The 9,491-nt window shown below is 47.5% G+C and overlaps 1 long non-coding RNA gene across 1 annotated transcript; it reads left to right on the forward strand.

The window, feature by feature from the left end:
- Positions 1-633: 633 nt before the first annotated feature.
- On the forward strand, positions 634-9,491 carry LOC132451079 (uncharacterized). Its single transcript, XR_009523964.1, has 2 exons — positions 634-2,944; positions 6,922-9,491. It is a non-coding gene; the product is annotated as an uncharacterized LOC132451079 (long non-coding RNA).

The following is a 9,491-nucleotide window of genomic DNA, read 5'->3' on the forward strand; positions in this document are numbered from 1 at the left end:
TAACACTGACATCACCGACCACCGTTAAGCTGACTCGACTTCCCCTCTCGTCGAAAGATTGGAGATAAATCGGTTTGATCGGTACCTCCGCCTCCTCCACCCCTGGGGGTCCGCTGAGCCTCCCCGTGGAGGGCTCCCGGGGCCAGGGGGAGAGGGGGATCGGGGAAGTGAGGGAAGGGGTTCTGCTGGAGGAATCCCTGTTCTGGTGTAAGACAGCAAGGTCGGACACACCGGTCTTTGTTCTGTCGGGCGTGCAAGCTCCTCATCCGTGGGGACAACGAGAGCGTGAGTGAGTGTGGGAGGGAGAGAGAGTGAGAGAGAGGGAGAGAGAGAGAGAGGGAGAGGGAGGGAGAGAGAGAGAGAGAGACAGAGACAGAGAGACAGACAGACAGACAGACAGGAGGGAGAGGGACAGAGACAGAGACAGAGACAGAGACAGAGGGGAGAGGGGAGAGAGACAGAGACGGAGAGAGACAGAGGGAGAGGGAGAGAGACAGAGAGGGAGAGGGAGAGAGACAGAGGGGAGAGGGAGAGAGACAGAGAGGGAGAGGGGAGAGGGAGAGAGACAGAGAGGGAGAGAGACAGAGGGGAGAGGGAGAGAGACAGAGGGGAGAAGGAGAGAGAGACAGAGAGGGAGAGGGAGAGAGACAGAGGGAGAGAGACAGAGGGGAGAGGGAGAGAGACAGAGGGGAGAAGGAGAGAGAGACAGAGGGGAGAGAGATATATAGTGAAAGAGAGGGAGAGAGAGGGAGAGGAAAGCGAGAAAGAGGGAGATGGAGAGAGAGACATAGCGTGAAAGCCTACTACCAGCTACACTCTCCTGCCCAGTTTCCGTTGGATAAAAGACTAAAACAACTCAACTGCGTACCTGTCGAGCTACCGCTACCGTATTCATTGACTCACACTCTCAGCGCTAGCACAGACACACATCATCTCTCTCCGGGGCTAGCCAACCAGCAACACACACACACACACACACACACACACACACACACACACACACACACACACACACACACACACACACACACACACACACACACACACAGTCTGCCCAGTAGCCCCCCAGGGCTGGCCCAGTCCCCCCCCCCACCCCTCCCAGTCAGTCTCAGTCTGGGCTGATGATTTAGACCTTCCACATGTGCAGGCCGGCATGGAGGCGCCTGGTTGGTGTTGGTCCAGGTCCTGCGTGTTGTAGGGTTAGTGTGACCACGGCCATAGACACGCTCATAAATTAACAGGAGAGAGGCTCAAAGCCCAGACATCATGGGAACAAGGACTCCATTTCCCAGGATTCTCTAGGTGCCTTTAAATGAGATGGGAGTTTGATAAACTCAAGAGGACAGTTTAGGTGTGCAATACTGGGATAGAAATCGTTTTGATTCTGTTTTGTTTTTCTTTATTGTCATCTTTCCGATACATTTTGGCAGTATTTCATTTTTTTTAGTTTTACTACTTTTCTCTTGAGCAGCCAAAAGTCAAATGAGTGTGTGTCTGCTGGATTCCACCCAGATAACAAACACAGACACAGACATAGAGAAACAGCCTGAGAGAGAAGAGGACGCCATATTCCGAAAAGTACTGTAAAAAAAAACGGGAAAAAACTGGAAAGGTACAACTGTGTCTGGAAGAGGAGACGGAAGCACGGACACACAGAGCATAAATAACTCGGACCTTCAGTGTATAGCTTTAGACCCACGGGAAGAACACGCACGCACACACATGCACACACTAACACACACACACATGCAAACACACACAGATACACACACAGACAAATACTGCACAAAAACACACACACTAACAAAGACAGATAGACGGACTAACACGCACACACGCATAGATTCGCACAAAGACACATACACATTAACACACATACGCACACACACACGCATACATTAACACACACACACGCACTTACAGAAAGAGACGCACACACACGGAGCTGTGGAAGGACATAAACCTGTCCTGGTCGTAGAGGACAGGTAGCTTAATACTCCGCAGCTGTCATCTCCGTCCCACTGAATCCCACCACTGGGCGATGGTTTCTACCTCCCACTCCCACTGCTTCCTCTAGCTGTGTGTGTGTGTGTGTGTGTGTGTGTGTGTGTGTGTGTGTGTGTGTGCGTGTGCGTGTGCGCATGCGCGTGTGCGTGCATCCAGCAAGCAGGTGGATCCCCTTCGGACACACATGCACACACAGACACACGTACATACGCACGTGCAATCACTTGTGCAAATATTATCTATTTGCTCGCTATCTATCTCTCTATCTTTTGTTTGCCTTCCGTTCTCGCTCGCTCTCTCTCTCTCTCACACACTTTTACAACCTCTGTTTTATGATTGTTGTTTCAGGTGTGGAGAGACTACTGTGTCTCTTCATTCACCTTTTCCCTCTCTCTCTCTTTCCTCCCATCTGCTCATTCTCCTTCAGGCTCTCCTCTTCTTCCCTCCCTGCTTCTCTCTCTGTTTCTCTCTGTCTCTCTAACTGGTTCTAGCTCTGTCTCTCTCTCCCGCAAAACACTCTCTCTCTCTCTCTCTCTCTCTCTCTCTCTCTCTCTCTCTCTCTCTCTCTCTCTCTCTCTCTCTCTCTCTCTCTCTCTCTCTCTCTCTCTCTCTCTCTCTCTCCCCCCCTCCCTGGAGATGCTCCTTCCAGAACATTATGTCTTCATTCTCTGTCTTCAGACTGCTACTTACATTGCTCACATATGTTTCTCCTCTTCTCTTCCCACTCTCCCTCCTCTCCTCCCTCAACCTCCTCCTCCTCCTCCTCATCCTCTTCCCCCCTCCAACTCCTCCTCCACCTCCTCCAGGTTGTCCCTGAAGAGTCACAGTGGGACGGCGGGTCGTCAGAGCAGCCTGGTGATCCACGGCGCCGACTTCAGCACCACCGACATGGACAACGACAGCTGCCTGTGCAAGTGCGCCCTCATGCTCACCGGAGGTAAGGGGGCTACCCCGGCGGCGGCCCTGATTGTCTTGAATAGCCCAAGCCTGACAGACCAGTATACGCTTCCTCTAACGGTCTTAGGTTCCTCTGACGTTCTTCAGTAGAGAGCATGTAGTTCCTCTAGCAGCCTCTAGGGTTCATACCGATCAACGTGATTCTTTGGAAGAATAAATGTGATTTAATTCTAGTGATACAAAGCCATCATTAATTCGTTTTTTTGTTCAGCCTGGATCTCCCTTGCTTGTTCATCTCCATGTACGAGCATAAACAGAGTTTGGGCTCGGGAGCATTGGTTATTATGAATAGTTGTTTGAACATTAGCATTGCGCCCACCAAATCAAGCCCCGGCAATGATTTCAGCCTTTCATTCCTTACTTTTCCCTCATGTAAAATAAAAACAGCGATTGCACGATTGCAATATCCCTGTACCCCGATTGCTGTCGTTTGCGTTCAGGTGAATTGAGTTGACCTTACCAGGTGTATGATAGCTCCAAGCTAACCGACTGCTGACCAGCTAGTGCGGTTCATTATTTTGTGTTCCCATGTGCCACAAAAAATTCGGCAATGGCATGCCAAAAAATCAGAAAACATCCCAAAAATCACAAATTCAAGACGTGTACCCCTACTAATCATAACTCTTATAACTGTTGGCCGTACTTTGAATGTCAAAGACATCCAACTCTCTGTTTGTTTACACAACTCATAGCAAGAACGTCCTGTTCCTTATAAGGATGGCGAAGTCCTGATCCAAGATTCCAAACCAGATCTGCGTCTTACCGTTGGCCTTCTGTTCTCCGTCATCCATTCCTCTTTTACTGTGAGAAGCAGGCCGACAAGCACGCTAAAGTAGCTCCCGGGACTAGCGACCAACTGTCACCGAGATTTAAGGCTAAACTAATCCCCCTGCTGTTGGGAGTTGGCGACCTCCGACCCCAACTCGTGTTGTAGGGCAGGGGTACGGCTGTGAGGAGGCAGTCGGGGGGTCTGAAGGATGAATTATGGTTCCTGGGTCGAGTGTGGGGTGTCGATAGGGCGGTTGGTCGGTTCATTCATGGTTTCGGATTAGCGAATTCCGCACGTCAACCGTCGATTCGATTTCCCGCTAAAAATGTCATGGTGATCTCAAGCGATCATTATAAGGTAAAGATGATTTGTTGTACAAATGAACACATTTCTGAAGCTACTCAGCGAGACTATCTTTCATCTGTTCCATGTTGATCTCAATGAAAGTTTTAACATAATTTCTGGCTCCATTAAGCAGAGAATAACGGAATTTAACCATATAGTTACATTTTTGGAGATGTGAATGTAAGCTAGGTGTAATGCAGGTGACAGACCCACCACATACCCTGATTGCTATTTGATGCACAGGTATAATTCACCCTTTAGGCTAGGGTTGTAGGGTTGTGAATATGAAATTAACTGTTTATTAAACTGTTTAGACTAGTCATTCAACAGAAACGTTACCCAAAGACACAAACATTGCCTACAGAGACAAGTCTTTAAACAGCTGCTAGGCGTGATGGTTCCTCTTGCCTACAAGTGAGGCTGTGGACATTGGGGCATCAATCCCAGTACCTATTGGCAGGGAGGTGAACCTTCTCATCGCTGCCCAATCTATGCTCCCGTAAAGGCAGCAAAAAGCAGGCAGCTCTAAGAAGTCATGGTGCATGCCATTATTAAAGCTAGGTTTATAGAACAGCAAACGCAAAGAAGTATGACCAAACGGCCAAGCTAGCCAGGCTAAGTAGGGCCTACGATTCCAACTGTACTGCCTGCATCAGCTTAGATTTATTTCCTACGTTTACAAGCATAGCCTTGGCAATAAGGGTGATGTCAGTGTCTGGAGTCGAACGTCAGTATTTCATATTTATGGGCTCAGCAGGATGTGTTCACATGCAGTGTTCTTAGGGTCGTGGTTATTTTAGTAACCATGGTAGCAGAGATGTGGACACGCACAAACACAGGGGGGGGTAGAGCGGGGTTGACTGACAACCGGAAGGTTACTGGTTCAATCCCTGAGGAGTGTTCCTGGGCAAGACATCTAACCCTAACTGTTCTGTCACCTTGCATGGCTGAGACCACCGTTGGTTCCTGAATGGGTGAAAGTCGAGGTGCAAATGAGCGCTTTTAGGGGCCACTGGTTAGAAAAGCAATATAAAAAATGCCGTCTATTCAGCATTTACGGTGAAACGCGTGTGTGTGTGTAGACAATGTAGCCGAGTGTAGCGTGCAGAAGGGGTTTGGTGAACCTGGTATAACCCCTCCAGCCCTACCCCCCTTGTAACCTTACCGTCCAGCCCAGGTAAAGTGCTCTCTGCTGGGCCAGCAGGGGTGCCAACAGGGGCAGCACCATGGAGGGACTCGGGTCTATAGGGGTGTAGGGTGGCAGCTGCTCTCCGCCCACCGAGAGGGAGAAAGACTGATGCATGACTGCCTTCGATGGCATCCCAGTGTGTGTGAGACAGAGGTAGACGGAGAAAGAGTGAGAGAGGAAACGAGAGGGAAGACTTTATTTTGATATTTAATATTATTTAATATTATTGAACGTAGATGTACTTTATTTTTACCCTTCCCCTTGGGACCTCTTTGGCCCTTTTAATGATTCGGTCATGGAGGAGCATGGAGTGGAACATTAAAAAAACGGATACAGGCTGAGGGATTGAGCAAGATAGGCAGTAAAAGTTTACTTTATTGTTATTTATGTTCTTCTATTTTTTACATATTTTATTGAGACGTTTTTCACTTGAATTGGCTCCCTTGCGACAATTTTTTTTATATAAATAAAGTCTAGAAGGCAAATGGGAAGTGACCTACAAACACGAAATGAACAGTCCTTTCCAGCAGCTCACTTGAACCCGTCCTCGATTCGCTTTTCAGGCGTTTCTTTTAATAGGGCTAGCTTTCCCAAGTGGTTAGCAACAGGTATTAGCAGCAGTTAGCCTTATCTGTGAACTTGATGACACACACACACAGACACACACAGAAACACACAGCCACACAGACACACACAACACTTTAACAGGCCCTAGTGCCCTGGAGAGAGTTCATGGGAGACACTCAACCTTTACGCGACCAGGGCAGGTATTCTAACCGCCACATTCTGCTTCTCACGCCAAGACTAACTGCCAGCGTCGTTCCTGAGCCTGGACGGTGTGTTTCTGGACTCTAGGCTTGAATTTTGACCTTTACACATGGATTACGTTGTTGTTTTTTGTCCTTGTGTTTTTGTCGTATGTACTGAAGAGGAGTAGGGCCACACGTAAGAAAAAAATAATAGTTCTGACTTTAATCTCAGAATTCTGACTTTTCTGACATTTCGTTAATGGAAGACCAAAAGGTGAGGGAAACTGGAACATGTGTTGTTTTGGTGCAAGTTTCACTCACCTTTAGGTCTTCCATTAACGAAATGGCTTCTTCTTCTTCCGCCTACTGCATGAAGCAAAGTGTCTCACCCACAGAGGTTGGTCCCTACAGGTACCCATAATTCTGACTTTAAAGTCAGAATTCTAACTTTTTTCTCAGAATTCTGAGATTAATGTCAGAATTCTGAGTTTAAAGTCATAATTCTGAGTTAATAGTCAGAACTTAATTATTTTTTTATGTGTGGCCCTAATCCTCTTCCGTACGTTTGTGATATATCGATAGCTGTTCATTGTTAAAAAACAAAATTATGAAGCAAATTTGTTTTAGATAGTGGCCATGACAGTTCATGCACCAGTGAAATGGAAAGATGAACAGACAAACGTCTGTCTGTTGTTCATCTTTCTTAGATAGACAGAAAGATAGATGGACAGACAGATAGACGGATCAACACACAGACAGACAGATCGGTGTCTTGCGATGGATGAATGGAGGATTTGTATTGGATTTCCTTCCAATATCATCGGAGAAGTGGAGCCTCATTTTTATGCTCTTGTATATAAAGGTCACCTTAATAGACTTTTTCTTTCTCCTCATCTGTCCTTCAGGTTGGTGGTTTGACGCCTGCGGCCCGTCCAACCTGAACGGAATGTACTTCGCCGAGGGCCAACACATCGGCAAGCTCAACGGCATCAAGTGGCACTACTTCAAGGGCCCGAGCTACTCGCTACGTGCTACCACCATGATGATCCGACCTCTGGATTTCCCCTAGGACCAGCATCTAGCTACTAGCTACTAGCTCCTGGCTACCTGCTACCACCATGATGATCCGACCTCTGGATTTCACCTAGGACCAGCATCTAGCTACTAGCTACTAGCTCCTGGCTACCTGCTACCACCATGATGATCCGCCCTCTGTGCTTCACCTAGGACTAGCATATAGCTACTTGTTACGTGCTACGACTATGAAGATCCACCCTACAGACTTCACCTAGGAATAGCATCTAGCTTCGTTCTACGTGCTATAACCATGATGATACAACCACAACTTCTGCTAAGACTAGCTACTAGCTGCTTGCTACGTGCTACGACTATGACTATATACCCTCTAGACTTTTACTAAGACCTGCTGCAAGCAACACGCTACTACAAGAGTAAAAACCCATCTTGTAGACTTCTGCTTAGAATAGCAGCTAGCTACATGCTACAACACTGACAATCCGCCTTTTAAACATGTTCCAAAACGTTTTACTTGCTGCTGGCTACGCACTACAACCACGACAATCCAGCTCTGAGCCGTATCCTCAGACTAGCTACTTGCTATGTGATGCGTGCTGTTACCCATGACAATCCAGCTATTAGACCTCTCCTCAGACTAGCTACTTGCTATGTGATGCGTGCTATTACCATGACAATCCCGCTATTAGACTTGTCCCAAGACTATAACCTCTCTACGTGTCGCCATAATTAGCCCCTAGCCACTCTTTACTTGCTAGCATGGCTCACCCGTTGACCTTCTCTTGAGTAGCCCGCCGCTATGCGCTACAGCCGCGGTGATTCGCCCGCGACGCTTCGCCGGGGATCGGGTTTCAGACGTTTGTAAAAGGACACTTCCTGTTTGGCTCCGTGCGTGGGATGCAGCCTGGCTCATAACTGGGACGCTATCGTTGTCTCGTAACCTTTTACACAGATCTCAGTCCACAGGGAACACTGCCAAGTGGGACGGACTGGGACCTACTTCTGGGAAAGAGAAACGAAAGAATGGACCTTTTTTTGTCTGGAGGCCAAGCTGCCTAAACCGGACTTGATGTGGTTGAGGATTCCTGGTTGGCATTAACTGATGGACTGATTAGCAGGCACATCTCTGTCTCCGCACCCTGGACCGGTGTGCCCAGGGAACTTTGGTTGTGGAGATCACCTCGATACTTTGTTGGATACTAAGGGCCGTGAGGTGAAGTGAACTGTCGCTCACTCAAAGCAGCACATACCCCCGTCGTCTGTATAATATGAATATATAAATATATATATATAGTGTGTTTTTCTACTATTGTCCTTTGTGTCACTTTGGTCCACCATATTACAGGTGGGTGGTGTTGGAGGTTTTATGTAAAGGCCTACTTTGTACGCTGTTGTGTTCCCATTATAAGGAACAACTGAGGTTATGTAAATCTGTCTGGCGATACCTTCTTGGTTATGTCGAGGCGCTTGGCTCGTCTGGTACGCATCCAGTGTTTGAAGAAGTGCTTCTGAATATCTCAGAGTTGTTAAGAGATTCCATCCACCAACTGTTGTTTGGACTAGGGCCTGAGACAGAGTGTGTAACCCTCATTTGAATGTCGATTTACGAATTGGCGGGCAAGCGATGCCGACTCGCCAAGCGAATTAAATCAAAGTTCCGTCGTTCAAATTCTTCAAGCGTTGACGCAGGTGTGTGGATGTGTGTAATGGTTGGTAGTATATCTATTTTCTCACTCGTAGAACAATAAAAATGTGTTTAGCACTCGTGTTTTCCATGCAAGGTGTAAATAATTGACCTGATCAAAAACAACAGTAGTAGAACTTCCATTGAGTGTGAGCAGCAGTGAACCCTTGACACGGTACGATGCGTGTTTTCCCATCTCGTTGGAGGGCCTTCTGGGGGCCTGAGCTCTGGTCCGGCCAGACTATATTTCCTTCCTAATAGGTGATAAAAGCGCCGTAAAACACAGAGAGTAAGACGGATACTTAGCCCCTGACAGAGCTCTGCTGGTTTCTGTGTGGAGTTGAATCACGCAGTGGTTCCGCTAAACCAATCACAGTTGCACGTCGTAGGACCTTCTCGATGCGAACAGCAGGAAGGAATATATAGGGGAACATCTGGACCCGGAGATAAGAACCAATCTCCCCCCGTGAAGGATGACAAGACGCCGTGTTATCAGCTGATGTGTTTGTGTGCAGAAATTGCTCTCCTTAGGGGACGAAGTCATAGTTAGAGGTTCGGTATTTCCACCCATGGAGGTTCTGACATCGAGCGAGAAGAAGAAAAGCCCTCAAACCCTCCTTTCCTTTTACCTCATCGTGTTGTACATTTGCCGATTTATTTAACGTCTTTTTTTTTTTTCTTTTTTGTCGTAACAAGTGGTACGTGTTGTGTTTTTAAGATTAAATAAAGAAGCATGTGATGCGCAAATGTTTCCAA

The sequence above is a fragment of the Gadus macrocephalus genome, chromosome 22 (assembly GCF_031168955.1).
Source record: "Gadus macrocephalus chromosome 22, ASM3116895v1".
NCBI lineage: Eukaryota > Metazoa > Chordata > Actinopteri > Gadiformes > Gadidae > Gadus > Gadus macrocephalus.